We start from the raw sequence: 19,675 nt of genomic DNA, 5'->3' as shown, positions 1-19,675 counted from the left end.
AGTCCTATGCGAAGAAAGCACAGCCCCTTAGACGCTTACTGGAATACAACGAGAAACGAAGGGAGAAAATGGTAATTTTTACTTCTCCAGCGCAAACGGCTGTTCGAGTATTATCAATTTAATGTAACGTTTATCCTAATAGGTAAAGTGTAAGTTATCGGCTGTTCGAGTATTATCAATTTAATGTAACGTTTATCCTAATAGGTAAAGCGTAAGTTATTATCTCTCTCCAGCCAATACGTCTTTTTCGGAAAATGAAACTGTTATTTTCATCCTGGTGAAATGGTACATGATATTCATTTCCATCAGGAACATATATGCGTCATTATAGTTCTCAAGTAACACGGCATAGAGATCGAAAATCTCATTCGAACACCAGTTGCCGTGGACATATGCTCTGTACCTGTATGACATTACACGTATGATATTGATTTACAGTCTCGTTTTGGGGTAATACTGGGACTGTCGTAATTTCAATAACGCCGCTTTGCCGGCAGTTCTCAGGTCTGAGGCTCATTTTCGCCCTCGTTGCTGTCGTCATACCTAGAACACTCCCACAGTTACTGGTTACTTTGAAAATGATATTTCGTCTGTAAAATTTATGCGGAATTGCGCCCAAAAGTGATCGTCGAAGACAGCTGATGTTTTAGCAGGCAAACCGCCCGCTGTTTCGAAGGTACACTATCCAATTGACGCTGTCATATTTTAAATACCACTTAATGCTACTTTCTATGCTCTTGTGGGATTGTTTCGTAAGTACTGCTCATTAGTATGGGGTTCTTACCATATTCGATTAATAGATAAGATAGAGAAGATCAAACGAAGAGCGGTGCGTTTAGTCACGTCATCGTTTAGTCGACGTAAGATCATTATGGTTGTACTCAACAAACACCAACGGTAGACAATACAGGAAGGCCACTGGACGCCACAGACAGGTTTGCTATTGAAATTCTTATGGCGTACGTTCTAGGAGGAGTCGATGACATAATAGTTCCTCCCACATATATCTCGCAAAATGAGTGCAGCGAGAAAATCAGAGAAATCCGTCAATAATGTTTACCGACTGACAGTGTAACAGGTAAAGTGGGAAAATATATTTATTTAGCCTGATCAGATAAGGGCCTAAAGGCCCTCTTTTACAGCTGACGAGGAACAACACATACCTAACATTTCACAAAAAAGTTCACAGTATTAAATGTCATAATAATATTAACAATGATAATAGTAATGGATGAAACTAATAATAATAATAATAATAATAATAATAATACTTTGTGGAACGAGCAGAAATTAGCAAAATACACAAAGCAATCACTCATATAAATACATCGGCCACACCATTGCAATTTTATAACCACTTCTACAACCGTTTAGATCACATAACATCAACAGATACGAAGAAAGTAAATTGGAAAAAGAAAACACTACATGGCAAGCACCTGTATCATCTAACAAAGCCACACATCGATCAAGACGCATCCAACACATGGCGAACAAAAGGCAATATATACAGTGAGACGGAAGGATTCATGATTGCAATACAGGATCAAACAATAAACACCAGATATTGCAGCAAGCATATTATTAAAGATCCCAGTACCACAACAGATAAATGCAGTCTTTGCAAACAACAAATAGAAACAGTAGATCACATCACAAGCGGATGTAAAATACTAACAAATACAGAATACCCCAGAAGACACGACAATGTAGCAAAATTAATACACCAACAACTTGCCATACAACATAAACTAATAAAACAACACGTTCCCACATACAAGTATGCAGCACAAAATGTACTGGAGAATGATGAATAGAAATTATACTGCAACAGAACCATTATAACAGATAAAACAACACCACATAATAAACCTGACATCATACTCACCAATAAAAAGAAGAAATTAACACAACTAATCGAAATATCCATACCCAAGACAACAAATATACAGAAGAAAACAGGAGAAAAAATTGAGAAATACATCCAACTGGCTGAGGAAGTCAAAGACGTGTGGCATCAGGATAAAGTTGACATCATACCAGCTATACTATCAACTACAGGAGTCACACCACACAATATCCACCAGTACATCTACGCAATACAGCTACATCCAACGTATATATACAACTACAGAAATCTGTAATTATTGATACATGTTCTATTACCCGAAAGTTCCTAAATGCAATGCAACATATACCGTACAGTTAAAAGGAAGTCACGCTTGATCAAGGTCCGCGTCACTTTCCATTTTTAGCCAGACATAACCTCTGAGACAGGAAAGAGGAATAATGCTACTAATAATAATAGTAACAGATGATACTAATAATAATTATAACAATAGTAATGACAATAATAATAATAATAATAATGAATGGCATAATACTTAAATTATTGTAATACATTTGAATCTATGATTAGAGTTATCAGGAGTGAAAAGAATATAGATGAACGAAAAGACTTAAATGATAATTACAGTAGAAGATAGGAACTAATAAAATACAAAGAGAGAACTCTGCTGACAAAAGGGGGCGAGGGGGTAGAGGAAGTTGTGGCTTAGAGGGTATTTGGAGACAAAGCTGCGGATCTGAGTATGGCATAGATGGCTATTGTCATAGCAGATGGGCCATCAGCTGTCTTTTGAAGCTTGGAAAGGATTTGGTTTCTCTGGTATTTTGTAGAAGATTGTTCTAGCGTCTGGTTCCTGATTCGGAGAATGATTCAGAGAATATGGCAGTGTTATGTACTGGTACACAGAGGATTTTACTCTGTTGAGGGCGGGTGTTTCTGCTGTGCTGTTCAGGTATTAGTGTAAAAGTTGACAATAAATAAGAGGGAGTTCATTGGTTAGGAAGGCGACAGAGCAGACATAGGGTATGATACTCTCTAGACTTATTGACACGTATGCATGAGTGATATGGTAGGAATAGCGAATGCTATAAATGTATTGTGCACAAGCATTCATCGTCAGTTCCAATCTGCATGAGCTTTCCCATGAAAGCCCTTGGAAAATATTTTCACCATAGTCGACTAGAGGCAGGATATGTGGTTCTAAATTCTTCTTTTTAAGCTCTAAACGCAACAATTTTTTATATTTCTGTAGTGAGTGAAGCAACTTTGACACCTTCTTACAAACTGCAACTTTGTGTTCAGACTAGTCTGTATGATGGTTCAGAATTAATCACAAGCTCTTTGCAGAAGAAGAAAGGTTATTTCTGTGCCGTTTAGGATTAATATAAGATTAATATAAGACATAAGAAAAGTTATGAAAAGTTAGCTGTAAGGTTTCATATCACCATTCACCAAACGTACACTAATGGAGAGAGACTTAAAATGAGAACTTAGGTCAATCTCTGATTGAGTTGCTCATATATTTTTACTTCTCTCGTTCCTTTTTACTTTACGAAAAATAAAGTAACATATACCGACCAGATCGTTCCTGCATCTTCTACTCATCCACAATCGTATAAAAAAGCCTTCTTTCATTCTGCTATTCACCGAGCCATTTCCATCCCACTTTCTAAAGAAAAGATCAACGACGAAATCAATTTACTTAAAACAAAAGCACTTAACAACGAGTATAAACCTAACATAGTAGACGACGTCCTTAAAAAGAAAACTGCCAAAAGAATTACTAATCTAGGCCCTTCTGTCATTGAGTCTAACTCAAAGAAATATTTCCCTATTCCTTTCGTGGGGCCTACCTCTTATCAAATCCAACGCATTCTTCGAAAGAAATACGATTGCAACGTTGCTTTTTCTACTAATAACAGTTTGGAAAAAAAAATCATTCATAATTTACATTCTATTCGTTCCCCTTTAGAAAATTCTGGTGTTTAGAAAATGGTCTGCGATACTTGCTCCTCTTACTATATAGGACAAACTGGACGTGCCTACACTACCAGATATAAAGAACACTTGCTAAGAAAAAATGGCACTAGCCCCCAAAAGTCGTCTTGTGCCGACCATCTTCTAATTACAGGTCATTCACCTAAAGCCATCTGTTATAGCAACATTTTGCACACCGAAAAGAAAGGGCGTAGACTACATATTCTTGTAGAATTAGAGATTTTCAAGCATTTTGCTCGAAAGGGTAGCCTCATCCTTAACGAACAGCTACAGCTACGTAACAAAAATTTTTTCAACGGTATAAAGCCGTTACTCGATATGTGACTTCTGGTCTCCTTGTCAAGTTGCCGAAATGTTTTTTTTTTCCTTCTAACGTAGTCCTATGTTTTTTTAATTATCAAATGTTTCTGGGCTGTATTTCACGTCAATATTGCTTTCTACAGGTTGTCATTCAGTCCTATCTACATTTTCATAATGATTTCATATTTTATCTCACTGTTATAAGCTTTGATGTAGACAAAAAGTTATGTTGTATGCTAATATCAAACGAACATTGCTTTCCATTATGTACCAACTACTGTTTATTTATAATCATTTCTGCCTATATTTCAATGTGAAGTAGCCTAATTGTGCTGCCGTGCAATGTGTGATATCGCTCCATTCTGTTGAAACCAGGTTTCTTGAACGTTTGGAAAGTTGTTCAGTGCAGGAGTGACGGAAGTTTGTAACATCTCCACGTGACGACCGACATTGACAGTTATTGTTTTTCCCTGTTCATTTGCGAAAAAATACGGCCCGATAATCCCATGTGATGTAACACCACACCATACTGTCACTTTACTAGCGTGTAAAGGCCGCTTACGAACGTCATGAGTATCAGTGTTTGCCCAGTAACGGTAGTTCTGTTTATTCACATCTGTGAGATGAAAATTTACCTCATCTGACATGCACATCTTGTTTAGAAATTCATGGTCATTGTTTTTTTTTTGTTTTCATTTGTTGACGGAATCCCAATCGTAACCGGTAATCGTTGTCCCTCAATTGTTGCACCTTCTGTAGTTTGTACGGATGAAATTTTAAATCAAGGTGAAGAATTCTGTGAACACTCTCCCGGGACATTCCAACCACTGCTGCTTGCTTACGAACTGAGCGCCGTTGGATCCGTAAGACAGACGCGCACATAACATCAATGTTCGCTGGAGAAAGCACACTGCTTGGCCGTCCTGTTGGTTCCTTCTTGTGGTCTGATCCAGTTTCTTCAAAGTTATTAATACAACATGTTAACGGGTGTTTCGACGGACTGGCATCATGATATCGTAAATTATAAAAACGTCGAAACTCCCTCTGTGCCGCCACCAATAAGACATTTTTATGGCTAACGCACGCTGCTGCCCGTTTCACTGATCCATGATTACTGAAACGGCGGACTGTTTACTCACCGACTGTCACGAACCCGCAGTGATACCATCTGCCCACGGCTGTCACTAATCATTTCAAACAGTCCCCTTATTCTGTGTCACCCTGTACAAATAAATGAAATGGGATGCCCACTTGAAGGGTGTTGACATTCATTGGAGAATTCATCCATGAAAGAGATAGTTTACGTGACACTCTTTGGACCGATATTTGAGTACTGGTCGTGGTACGAGACCCTTAAGAGGTGAAATTGATAGAAATACAGGAGACCTAAGGAAGAGCGACGTCTTTAATTACTGGTTCAATTAGTAAACGCTATAGCATTGTGAGGGCGCTCAACTGCTCGTGAAACTCTACTGCCAGAAATTACGAGGGAAACGTTTCCCATCACCCACAGATTGACTATAAAAATTCCGAGAGAGTACCTGCCAATAGCAGTCAGCCAACATACTACATTATACCACAATCATCTCGCGAAATGAGATGACGGGATAGACAGAAAAATCAGAGTTCATACGTGGGTTTACGGCAATCGTTCTTCGCTGATGGGACAAGAAAGTAGTGATATGATTGTTGACGTCCTGCCGGCCACTCCCCACTCAAATCGTGAGGTGGCTTTCGGAGTACGGATGTATATATACATATGTAGATGTTGAATCATCTGTGACCCTTACCGCTAGAGGCGAACTTCATCGACAATAAATCAACTCACGTTACACACTGGCCCCCTACAGGGTGTCGAATCGTCAGAAGAGAACAAGAAAACGGAATTGCTTTGGTAGATGCTCTTAAAATGGTAAATGTTGGCCTGCGTATGTTAATCAGTACATAGACAAAGCTCCAAATGAAGCCTGCAAAGTACAATAAAGGTAGAATGGGTAAAAAGTGAGAACATGGGGGTTCCACAAAGAGGCAGAAGCAGAACACGACTCCGTAAAAGGAAACGGAACGGAAATCAAGCGAATCTATTTCAATATCCTGCATGCATTTGCCTTAAACTGTTTACTGAAATCACAGAAAGTTTACAAGAGTCGCGTCTTCCGAAGAGAATTCCAGTCACACAACCACTGCAACCAAACATCTGGTGACGAATCAGTAGTTTATTCATTACTTCAAGAAGGGACTGGTTGGTAGGTGTGCTGTCAGTCGAGAAACAATAACTGGTCGACGGAAGGACCTGTGAGAAAGAATATTTTGCTTTTGGAAAGAAGAAACATAACATTTAGCTCATATTGCGGAGCAATTTATGTGCAGGAGATTGGTGAACAAGATTGTTAAAGCACGGAAAGAACTGGACAACGAAAGAGAATCAATATAAAGAAAGCTTTCCGAAAGCTGCGAATTAACTTAGTAGCTTCGAAAAGGGATTGGGATTACAAGCGAAAGTTAAAATAAGTCAACAAATATCAAAACATTATTTTTAGTTTTAGCCAATATATAGGTCTTTACTATCAATTATACAGTTCATTAGCCTAAATCATTTTATGAAAGAGGAAATATTATTTGCTAATGTTGCTATCGCTATGTGGACTGTGCTCCGAAATAATTCCCTGTTCCAGGAAACCAATTAGAGTCTAGCATTTATCTGGAGTCAATAATCCGATCTTTCTCGGGAAGATGGTCTTTGTTCTGCAGAAGATGCGTATCATTCTTGAGCTGAATCGGTAGCACACGTCCGGTTTAAACAATGCCAAAGAGCACTATACAGAGAAAAAGGGAAAATTGAATAGAAATGAAATGTAAAGGCACAATACGTTAGGTTGCGGAAACAAGACTTAAGGAACTAGGTACTGCGGAATTAAAGCTGTGAGGACGGGTAGTGAGTCGTGCTTGGGTAGCTCAGTTGATGGAGCACTTGCCAGCGAAAGGGAAAGGTCCCGAGTTCGAGTGTCCGTCCGGTACACAGCTTCCATCGGCCAAGAAGTATAAAGATTTAAGAAAATTCGACATTTGCTTAGGAAATTTCTACATAGGAAAAGCATTCGAGAGTGAAAAGAGATTAAAGTTATTTGAAGCCCTCAGAACACATTGCAGTAAAAGAAGAGTACTGTTCTGTGCGTACTGGAATCAAGAGGGAACAAGAAAAATGGAAGACGAAGGAAGTTCCGCTCGAATTAAAGCGGTCTATAAGGGCAGAATGTAGTTCTACTCTCCAGTGAATCATGAAAAAAAAGGAAGCAACAACAGCGTGTTTAAAATTCCCAGTGAATTCATATAATTCATCAGATTCGCTGATGACACTGTTGTCCTCAATTAAAGTGACAAAAGTTTAGAAGACCTGTTGAATAGAACGAAAAATTAAGCACAATATACGGAGTGGGAGGAAATAAAAGAATGTTAAGGATTAAGGCGCATCAGAAATGAAATAAGAAACAAACTTAACTAAAAACTGAGAAAAAATTAAGGCGCACAACATTCAATGGGAAAGAGTCAACGACTGGGAGAAAATAGGAGAGTTAGAGACTCGAAGCATTTAGGGGTTGGTGCTGCAGAAGAATGCTAAAAGTTTAGTTAGCTAATAATATAAAAAAATCTGATTCTCCGCAGAATCAGAGGGGGAAGAAATATATGGAAACGCTAACTAGAAGGAGAAATACGATCGTAGACCACCAATTGAGACGAGAGGGAATAACTTTAATTCAAGTAAGATGAGGCATGGCAATATGTGTAGGGGAAGACAGATATTAGATTATGTTGCATTAATAAATTATACCACATAAAATCAACCGGAAGATTGATGATAAAAATAATAAAGTAAATAATTAATAACAGCTTGCAGTTTGCATTGGCAAGAACAGCGTGGCATTCACCTATGTTCTCTTAATAAATTGTCACTGTAATGAGGCATAACTTTCTTAATTTTCTTTACCACTTCTAGCAATGGCTCATTAGTGCTTTAGGGAGGAAAGAGGCTTATGCTACCGTTAGCGGTTTCATATGGATGTACGCTGCAGTGCTTATGCAGAGAAGACTCCTGTACAGAGTAGACTATAGCGGCAAGTTGCCTCTAACTAATCTTGGGATTAAAGACCACAATATGAAGAAGTCAAAAAAAAAAAAAAAAAAAAAATGGTTCAAATGGCTCTGAGCACTATGTGACTTAACTTCTGAGGTCATCAGTCCCCTAGAACTTAGAACTACTTAAACCTAACTAACCTAAGGACAACACACACATCCATGCCCGAGGCAGGATTCGAACCTGCGACCGAGACTGTAGCACCTAGAACCGCTCGGCCACTCTGGCCGGCTGAAGAAATCACAAATTTTATATAACACATATAGTATGCTTTGTTCAAACTGATTTAATGGTATAGTTAGTGCCAAACAATCGTTCTCTTCTCACAATAGAGTTCACATTTTAAATTTTGCTTCATAGTAATATTTTCTTATTCAGTACTGTGATTGAGAAGTGTAGAGTAATACACCTTCATTGTCTGGAAAGTAGGTCTCCTGATTGTGATATACTGTAGATGTTTAAGAGCATCTTTTCACATCTTTCCAGTCTTATTTGTGTTATGAAGTGTGATAAACTGAAAACATTTCGTGTGTGATAGGTACAGACGAAAAACAAATGTAAGATTGTTTGGCACTGGTATCATGATTTCATTCTAGATCTACTGTTGGCTCCAGTACCGCAGTTAGATCTCTTGTCTAAATCATTGCCTCTAGCCATACAATGGGCTTCGTTGTAGGTTTCTTTTCTAGACAGAGAGAAAAATATAAAGAGAAAAACCATTCAAAAACTGATCTCAATCACAGGAAAAATTGTATGGAATAAAATAGTAATTTTTTCATGACTCTAATAAAAAATTGGCTATATAGAGACTGTTACCGTTCCTGGTACTGTACCTAACGAAGTTCTACGTAGTTAGAAACCAACAGAAGAATTCGATTTTAAGAAGCAGCAAGACGATCTTTTAAACGAATGTTCTAGGAATCACGGCAAAATAACACTGGCCTTTGGAAAGAGCCAAATATTTGTTTCTAAAGAGGTACCTGAATGTTTCACGAAGAAAAATGTAGTTAGCACATAAATGTGTCATAAAGATAATGTAATCGGTGAACGCATTCGTAGCGCCCTTCATTGAAACTGGTATCAGAAACAGAATACTGATGTTGCCAGCGAGTGAAAATAAGAATGGTCCAAAACAGTCCTAGTTTATGACACAGTCTTTCAAGAAACATTGCGATGTTATCTTAGATTGTAGAGCACGAGTAATTAAATCACGATTGATTTCCAAAAGAAACGAATTTTTTAGAATTAGTCATGGAGAATTTTACTGTATGGCGGTCAAAACCTAGACAGCCAAAATGTATCACAGATTGTCAACTTCTGATAGCGAAGAAAAAGGGAAAAAAACTTTGTAAGTGGGCTGGAAGAGTCACAGAACGGTGTCCAGAGGCATCACTCGGGGTTCGAAGGAAAGTAGAAGTAAATATATGGGCCTCGTCCTGGTGTATAATATCTTGTTGCTTCCATAATGCTGCATACTGGAGACTGAGCTGTGAATTAATTTTTGTTGTAAAGCACGAAGGCTTCTTTGGCGCAAATTTTTGACTCAACTGTGTCTGTTGCCTACTTTCAATCGATTTAGAAGCCATTTATGGCTTCATCGTCAGGTAATTGGGCACAGTTATTGAAATGGTGTACACCCGGAAGTATAATCAGTTGCTGTTCAAAAGCAACGTGTAGTGTGGTAAACGTGACTTTAAAGGCTTCAAACTTATTTGCAAATAAACAAGGAACACAGGTGAGTGGAAAATAAGTACGAAAATAACCTTTGTTCTCCAAAACAATATCACGCATAAATAACTGGTAAAACAGAGAAAATACTGGAAGATTAAGTTAAGGGAAATTAAGAGGAAGGCAAGGGTAAAGGAGAAGAAGAATACCATCGAAAACATTGCCTTCCGTGACACACAAAAGCGTTAAGAGAATGGCATTATGAATGTGTCTCCACATAGCTTTCATGAAAAACGGGCTGTAGCTCCAACAACAACAGATGGTAATTATTATGCTTTAACATGTGGCTTGATGTATCGTATACTACAGCAGAGTGTGTCTCAGAACGTTGCTTCAGATGCAAACCGTTTTCTGTTGTTCTCCACTGCATATAAAGCACAAATAAAGATAAGATCTGAAACGTCAGAATACTTCGTCAAAAGTGCGGTACTTCTGGTTTATGTAAATCCAGAAAACAGAAAAAAATCCTTTCTGTCGCATTCATCGTTCAGTCACTTTCTCTCTCTCTCTCTCTCTCTCTCTCTCTCTGTAGCAGGAACCTGACTCTCGAATAACCTTCCGCGGAAAACAGTAAATGACATATCTGCTAAAGCAACAATGAAAATTACCACTGTCCACGAACTCATTCGCTACCCTGCACATTTTTCTTTTCAACTATAGCTTCCTCTTTCCCCAGTATTCTTAGATAGGGCAGTCTCCTTAAATTTCATTTCCCCAGAACTCACTACATCAGAAAACGACTATGTTGTACTCCTACAAGTTCTTTTAATATCTGCCACTATTTTTGTTTTTATTTTTGCCATTATTATTACTATTTCTAATACTGTTGTTATTATACTTATTATTATTATTGTTATTACTATTACTGTTATCACAATTAGTGGCAACAGATGGAGTAGAACAAGTGCTTCCAGTTTTAACCTTATTAGTTCACAGTCAGTATTACTGACTCGTATTACCACTTCACACACTCAAATTATTTGAATGCTGTTAGTCATATTAAAATTGCTAATTATTAGAAAACACTGATGGAAAAAAGGTATATCTCTGAAACCCTGGTCCGACGAAAGACAGGCCTTGCCTCTGGGCGCTAATCAGGTCAGCTTAATTAAATAAATAGATGCAAAGTGAGAGTGTTGAGAACCACATTTACGGACTGCGTCTTGCTGAATCGCTTAACTCTGACGTGCATGATAACATAAAAAAAACGTAGGCAACACTGACTTTGTGACAATATGACACATCTCCTAGTATCCTTTATATATTTGTGCACCGTACAATATTTCACTTAAAGAACCGTTGAAGAAATACTTTTGTAATCCCACAGCCTATACGTTCCGTTCCTGTCTTGAGTTAATCTTAATTTCCAACCTTATAGTACTTAATATTTTAATGTGTCACTGAATATTAGGAGCAACCGTATCGTATCGACCAACTTTTACCTTTTACACACCATTTCATGACTTGAAACGGTTTTATATATATATAGAATGGAATATCATAAAAAAGTTTTAATGTGACAAAAATGATAAAGTGAAACTAGCAGGCATAGCTTCTGCATAAATAATCAAGTCGCCCTTAATAGCATTCATAACAGTTCATGACTTCAACATCTACATCTACATCTACATAGTTACTTTGCAATTCACAAATAAGTGACTGGCAGATTGTTCATCGAACCAATTTCAAACTGCTTGTCTACCATTCCACTCTCGAACAGTGCGCGGGAAAAACGAACTCTTAAATCTTTCCGTGTGAGCTCTAGTTTGTCTTATTTTCTTACGATGATCATTTCTCCCTGTGTAGGTGGGTGCCAACAAAATATTTTCACACTCTGAGAAGGAAGCTCGTGACTGAAACTTCATGAGGAGGTCCTTCCGCAGTAAGAAACGCCAAACGCATTTGTTTTAACGGCTGACACCTCAATTCGGGTCTCACATCCGTACCGCCCTCTCCTCAATTTCACGATTTTAAAAATCGAGCTGCCTTCTTTGAACTTTTTCGATGTCCGCCGTCTATCCTATCTGATGCGGATCCCACACCACGTAACAATACTCCAGAAGAGGTCAGACAAGCGCAGTGTAAGCTGTCTCTTTAGTAGACCTGTTGCATTTCCTATGTGTTCTGTCGATAAATTGTAGTATTTGGTTTGCTTTCCCCACAACATTATTTATGTGACTGATTTATCGTGTAACCGAAATTTTTAGGAAATCTTATTTACCTTACGGTATGCATTTAGCTCTACGGATGGAGGAAGCTTGTCGATGAAATTACCAGCAGATGTCATGAAACTTCCTGGTAGATTAAAACTGTGTGCCGGACCAAGACTCGAACTCGGGACCTTTGCTGTGAAGACGGGGCGTGAGTCGTGCTTGGGTAGCTCAGTGGTAGAGCACTTGCCCGCGAAAGGCAAAGGTCCAGAGTTCGAGTCTCGGCCCGGCACACAGTTTTAATCTGCCAGGAAGTTTCATATCAGCGCACACTCCGCTGCAGAGTGAAAATCTCATTCTGGGAGCAGGTGTCATGAAATGCAAATGTTTCTACGAAGATGATGATGTTTGGTTTCCGGGGCGCTCAGGTGCGGGGTCATCAGCGCCTGTACAAAGTCCCATTTTTTACACAATCCAATCTAGCCACTGCCACGAATGATGGTGATGGTGATGAAGTGATGAGGACAACAGAAACACCCAGTCCCCGGGTAGAGAAAACCCCAATATATTCGGGAATCTAACCTGGGACCCCGTGACGCAGAGGCAGCAGCGCTAGCCTCTAGACCTAGAGCTGCGGACTGTTCCTGCGAAGAAAAAGGTTTAAGAGCTTTGCTCAGATATTTTTGAGCTAGTCCATGTCCCGTATAAAGTGACGTACGTCTATAGTGGTGGAGCAGAGTTATGATCTGAGTATATGTATCTGGAATCTTTCTTCGTGAAGTGTCACAGAATAACTTTTTATTCATTGACTATTCGCCCTGGGCACATTATGGTTTTTGTGGTGTTACCGCCAGAAACAACACTTGCTAGGTGGTAGCCTTTAAATCGGCCACGGTCCGTCAGTATACGTTGGACCCGCGTGTCGCCACTATCAGTGATTGCAGACCGAGCGCCGCCACACGGCACGTCTAGTTTAGAGAGACTCCCTAGCACTCACCCCAGTTGTACAGCCGACTTTGCTAGCGATGGTCCACTATCTATATACGCTCTCATTTGCAGAGACGACAGTTTACCATAGCCTTCAGTTACGTCATTTGCTACGACCTAGCAAAGCGCCATATTCAGTTACTATAATGACTATCTTCAAGAATGTATTCTGAACAGATAATATTGTGACTCATGTACCGTCAAGAGCGACGTTCATCATTAATGTATTTAAGTTAAGTATCAAACTAATTATGTCCGCTTTCCGAATTCTCATTCCTTGTCATGTTCCAGGCCTCACGTCAGTATAGTTCTTCCCTCCTCACGCCAGCCGGCGTGAGCTACAACGCGTGCATTTCGGCCTCCACCCGTAACACGGTGTTGGCTCTTCTGCTAACACAAAAGTGTTAACTGAGGAGGTTTGAAATTAGATATTCTTCGGCATGATGTTTACCACGTTTTAATGTTTGTATGCATCTGATGATGCGGCTACAGGCAACGAAAGCCGTAGTGCCATTTAAAATTATCCCAAAATACTGCTATATTCGGAATTCTTCCAACAAAAAGAAAATGAAAAAAGATTCCTTCTCGCTGTGTGTTTCAAGTAACACAGGTAACTCTTCTTGTTCAAAACATTCTAGGTGTACATCGATAGGGCTAATGTTACGACAGTCATCTGCAAATAACTCATTCAGCATAGGGCGGCGGCGACAGGCAGTAATCTTTAAATATTCAGTCCATGCGGAAACATTCCGGACCGCCGGCTAGCGCTGGTTTTTCGCTCGTCGCCCACGTGCGTCAGGCTGTGGACCTGCGCAGGACAACTTGTCCGGCCGGCTTTTTGTCCCCGTCTGCGGTACCTGGCGGCATCCTGACCCCACGCGAGATCCTCCAGTAGGAAGGTCAGAGGCACGTGCGCGGCGTGTTTGGCCGAGTATACGTTATAAAGTCCAAGCGCTTTTACAATTTTATCAAAGAAAAGTACGATGAAATTGGTGCTGTTACAAAAATACGCACTTTTCGTTGGGGATCATCAGCCTAAAGTTCATCAGGTACAAAAAATTTTAAGATTTATGTAACTGACATGAAAGAGCTAAATAGCTAACAAGGAAAATGTGGTCTAAAAACCGATCACTTGGCTAGTTTCCTTAATTTCACTTTTGCTGTTGTAGTGGCATGTTCACTGTCGAGAGAGAAGCTGTTGTCGGGTATTAACACGTGGTCAGATTCAGTGAAGAGCTGATACTTGTATTTATCAGACGTTTAGGAAAGGGCTAACATTTCCCTTACTGATGCAGACATGTTATTGTAACGAAACCCACATAGATCCGATGTATTGAAGAAACTACTGTGTACTTGTATTTATCAGACGTTTAGGAAAGGGCTAACATTTCCCTTACTGATTCAGACATGTTATTGTAACGAAACCCACATAGATCCGATATTTTGAAGAAACTACTATATCTTTACATTACTTTAATGACAAAAAAAATTGGATATAGGTCAATGGTCTTGATGGTTTACGTCGCTAATGTTTTTGGCATATCGACAATCGTTCGAAATCGATGTTGACTTATCGCCGTCAGGGACTTTCTGAGAGCTGGAATCAATTACTAAGGAATCCTTCTGCCTTTAACGGGAATGTGAAGACCTCGGACGAATTTCAATGGGCAGTTTCCCAGTGATATAATCCATAATTGACTTCATACACTATTTTAAGAAATGTAGTAGTTTACGAGAAACGATATTGAGAAGATTTAGAGAACCGGCATTTGAAGCTGACTGGTGAACGACTCTACTGTTGCCAACATACACTGCGAGTAAGCTCCATGGATATAAGAGCGCAGAAATTAGGGCTCATACGGAGGCGTTTTTCCCTCGCTCTATTGGCGAGTGGAACAGGAAAGGAAATGATGGTTCACATGGCTCTGAGCACTATGGGACTCAACATCTGAAGTCATCAGTCCCCCAGAACTTAGAACTACTTTCACCTAACTAACCTAAGCACATCACACACATCCATGCCGGAGGCAGGATTCGAACCTGCGACCGTAGCGATCGCGCGGTTCCAGGCTGAAGCGCCTGGAACCGTTCGGCTACAGAGGCCGGCAAAGGAAATGACAAAAAGTGTTACAGGGTACCCTCCGCCAAGCGCCGTACTCTAACTTGCGGAGTATCTATGTAGATGTAGATGTAAGTATACAATTCACAGAGTACATTATTCAGTTTATAACGTTTTTTAAATTGTTTTCCAGTCACCTCTTACTCTCTAGATAAAGAGCTTGACGCAAAATACTTGAAACAAAATTTGAAGTTCGTCTTTCCGCACGTATTAGTTTTCATTGTTTCTCCGGTTTCTTACGGAAATAAGTAAACGTGCACTTAGTTCAATTAACAAGGATCAGAGGAAGGAAAGTGAAAAGGAACATCAACAAAAATTAAATTTTTGAGAGTATCCAAAACAACTTCCTCTGTGTCAAAATTTGATTCTAATCAGAAGTTTGTATTCACATTGATATTCAGCAGTGACACGAGATCTGCAAACGAATAAACAGATACCAACAATACTTTTCACCTTCAATTGTATTCTGGCAGTTCTCAGACAATATTTCTAGATGCGAACCATTGACTGAATATGTTAGAACAGGTAGCGATAAGATGCACGTGGAGATTTTACGTGTAGGAGGCAAAAAGCTGTGTTTCAGGTTGACTAAATAACAAATTTCTAGGAACTGGAGTGTCCGCAACATTGGCAACCGTGTACGCTAAGCAAAAAAAACAACGATTTGTCGTATTAAGCCAAGTTGAGCGCTTCACCGCAGGGGTCGCATCGTTCATACCGGATATCATTCCTGCGGCTGAATTTTCCGGATCTCAACAGGTCCGCACGCGGCGGCGTCTGGCGGGACGAACTCTGCCAGGAGGCGGACTTGTGGCTGTCGGGGTCGCGCGAGGCGTTGGCGTTGTCGCGCACTTGTTGCGTGGCCCGCGCAAGCAAACTCGCACGTCCACACTCGCAGGTTCCGTAGAGGTTTGTAGCCCAGAGCGAGTACCTAGATCGCAGAACTGAACACTCAATACGCTGATGCAGTCGCTGCACAGCTCCTGGGGGTTGCAAATAAGCTCTCCAACGATGACGACGTTGCTATATCAAATGAAAAACGACGAATATTGAATTTACAGCTTATACAAAGAATTAACATGATACTGATACGATATGAATTATCCTACGAAGAAATGAAATCTGGCATGTTGTTCCTCGCCTAAGGTGGTTACGTAAGAATCATCACTCCCTTCTTATTTTCCGTACCTGTTTCGTCGTTAACAGCGTGCTTAAGTAACTCTACACTGTTGCAAGTGAAATTGTAGTTCTTTCAATAGTTTTGAAATCACCTCTACAGAGCAGAGGAGTTACTGTCTGTTGATCTAGTTCCAGACGACGTAAGAAACGGTAAGCAGGCAGTGGACAGCAGCGAAGGTAACTGGTTGATGGGGTGCTGTGACGTACAAGGTATTTTACCATAGCTTCAATTTTGCATTGCGTTTACGTGAACACATTTTTGACATACGTTACAGTCACCTCGACTGCTGACAAAATAGCCATTCTTGGCTGTTTTAGGCGTACTTGTTGATCTGCAGTCATTTCATTTGAAGAGTGTAGGAATTCTTTTCTTAATAGCGGCAATCACTTTTAAGATCGCACCATTGTTGCACAACATAAATTTTCCCCACCGAGTTCTGATGTTACATAAGAGTTCGAGCTCCACGTATCCAGATTACCTTCTAACAGAAGATGTGGCGCATAAAAAATTAAATTGCTTGCTTTACTCTGATATTCCTGTTGATGGAATCGTATTTGTATCCCCGAATCAAACTGGAACATACTTACTGCGATTGCATATCCTGAAATGCATTATCTATTCACACGTATTGCATGAACCCGTTAACAGCAGACAAGATGATAGGAATTCAGCAGTGGTCGTATAGTACTCCAGTAAGAGGGCGTCCTCATGTATTTCTGTACAACGCGTATAGTAATCAAATGTGAAGCAGTGATACGTCGTTTGGATAAATTACTTGGATATCACGCTGTATTGAGTTCCCACAACAAGTTTCTGAATAGGATAACTCACAGGCGACGGTATATGAGCTATCCGTGACCACAGAAGGTGATGAAGAAGATTCCAATACAAGGGTCGATACGTCGATCGTGTGGAGGAATATGGAGAGACACTTGTCGCGGCCTAACAACCTAAAAGATTTCAGCTTCACGGACGTACTAGCTCGAGCATCACTGCGTTTACAGGAACGCAACCGTTCAGGCTCCATTCTCCTCGATATCAGGGGCTGCCTAATTTTCCTCACGGAGTTTCATTTTGCTAAGTTACGTAACTCTACCAGCGTTTCACATCAAGTTCTTGACCACATAAGTAAACCATTCATTTAAAGCTTCAGTAAATTGTAGAGTTTGTTCTACTCTAAGTCTTACAGTGGTATTAAATGTATTACTTCATAAAATGCCCCTTGGCTCGCCATGCCCACACATTTTGGGCATTTCCTGTCCAACATCTCGTAAATATTTGAAATGAAACCATATTTCAAAACAGCCGCGAGCTCCTGTCGAGCTAACTCTTTATTTCCTGTTGGTTTACATCTTCTTATCACCCACGAATCATGATATTAGTTTCAACAGCGAACAAGGCAACGGTTTTACTGTGGAATCAAACAAAATACAAGTCGTGACGCAGTGTGGCTTTTACTTTATATGGCGTCACAGTAAAGAAGTTTCCATCTAGCGTCTCCTAAATATTTTTTTGATACCTGCAGATAATCCGAGGATAGATTCCCATAGTAAACAAAGATTAATTTAACAGGAGCTCGTTCACTGTGTCGTCGAGGTATCAAACTCGAATCAAAAAAAATTAGGCAAAGTACTTCGCGGGTCACAGTTACTGGATTTGAAAGTCGGTCTTAGTTAAGCTACGAAAGACGCATTTCTGAGGGGGTTAAAGTTTGAAAACTTCTGATACATTCCTTTCTGATTTCGGTGAATGTTCTTACGGACAACGTTCCGGAGGTTTTTAGTTGTCACGGTAGATTAAACCGTAGTGTACAGGTACCAACCGTTCGAAGGTTAGTTATTAAATTATTGGACTGCGCGGCACAGAACAAGTGAGTCAACTTTTAATTCTCAACCAGACACATCGGCTGCGGAGAACGCCAAGGCTGGTGGAGACCACGTACCGCTCACAGGGTCACACTGTCGGAGGTGCTGCAGTAGAGGCGCGGGCACGTGGGCAGCACACATGTAGCGACGCGCGGGAGCCACTCGACAACAGCGCGACACTCGGGCAGCAGACACGTGCACGCACACGTGCTCACCGCGTGGACGCCCGGCGAGTACTGGCCGGCGGGAGTGCGCGGCGCAGCCTCCCTCGCTCCCTGCGCTACCTCGCCTCCACTCCCCCCCCCCCCCCCCACCCGACCACAACGATGCCGGCGCCTGGCGCTGTCTGGCGGCTCCCTGCGTACTCACCGTCCGCAGACTTAGGGGAAGCCCCGGGGACAGTAGCGGCCGGCGCTATGCTCGAAGACCCGCGCGTCTGTGCCGTTGGGGCAGCGAACTGAGAAGTGGAGATGAACGGTGTAGCGAAGCAGCTTAAATTACTCACTAAAGGCAAGGCCTACGGTACAGACTGTATACATTTCAGGGTATGCTTATACAACAGCTCCGTACCTACAAGGGAACCATCCCATCGCACCTCCTGAGATTTAGTGGTAACGGTGGTCCAGCAGATAGCACGTGAAAAACTGAACATGAAAAGAGGAAGATCGTGTACTGAACTATGAAAAAAAAAAGCAAAATAGACCAGTGGACGGTCCAAACTGAACAAGTTCAACATTGTATAGACTGTAATAGCCATGGTATTGTGGTTAACTGGTCACGATGTTGCACTGAGAAGTGGCCGAGCCGGGTTCTACATCTCCTCGTGTCATTTATTTATTTACTTATTTTTTCACAACTTTACTAACTGTCCGTCCGGTCATTGGAACGCTTGTTCTCTTTCTGTAGTCTCGGCAGCTGTCACACTACACACTGGTTATAGAATCATAAGTCATGTGGCAAGTCGTAAGTAAATCTGATGATGAGAGCAGGTGAGATACTACATAGACGTCTCACAGAAATCAAAACAACAACTAAAGAGACGTTAATTACGTTACAACAAAGGAATTCAAGAGTCAAAACTTGCAAAAGAGGACACAGCTTCAAAACCATTTGTTTTGACAGAGCACAGAGAAACGCCACGCAGGGTGGCCGCGCGGTCTATGGCTCCTTGTCACGGTTAGCGCAGCCCCTCGAGCATGGGTGTGTGTATTGTCCTTAGCGTAAATTACTTTAAGTTGGATTAAGTAGTGTATAAGTTTAGAGACCGATGACCTGAGTAGTTTGGTCCCATATTACTTGCCACAAATTTCTAAATTTCCACAGAGAAACTGCGTGATTGTGAAACTGTTTCGTTCAATTGTTGCAGC

At 40.6% G+C, this 19,675-nt stretch overlaps 1 protein-coding gene across 1 annotated transcript in view; it reads right to left on the bottom strand.

Moving 5' to 3' along the window:
* LOC124795538 (epithelial discoidin domain-containing receptor 1-like) overlaps positions 1 to 18,529 on the bottom strand; it is a 71,719-nt gene extending 53,190 nt beyond the window's left edge. The window contains exon 1 of the mRNA XM_047259609.1: positions 18,386 to 18,529. The gene's annotated coding sequence lies outside the window, so the exon portion shown is untranslated. The remainder of the gene's footprint in view (positions 1 to 18,385) is intronic.
* Positions 18,530 to 19,675: the final 1,146 nt, after the last annotated feature.

Source organism: Schistocerca piceifrons, chromosome 4, assembly GCF_021461385.2.
Source record: "Schistocerca piceifrons isolate TAMUIC-IGC-003096 chromosome 4, iqSchPice1.1, whole genome shotgun sequence".
NCBI lineage: Eukaryota > Metazoa > Arthropoda > Insecta > Orthoptera > Acrididae > Schistocerca > Schistocerca piceifrons.
Note: the sequence above shows the minus strand (reverse complement) of the source record. Positions and strands in the feature narration are given on the sequence as shown.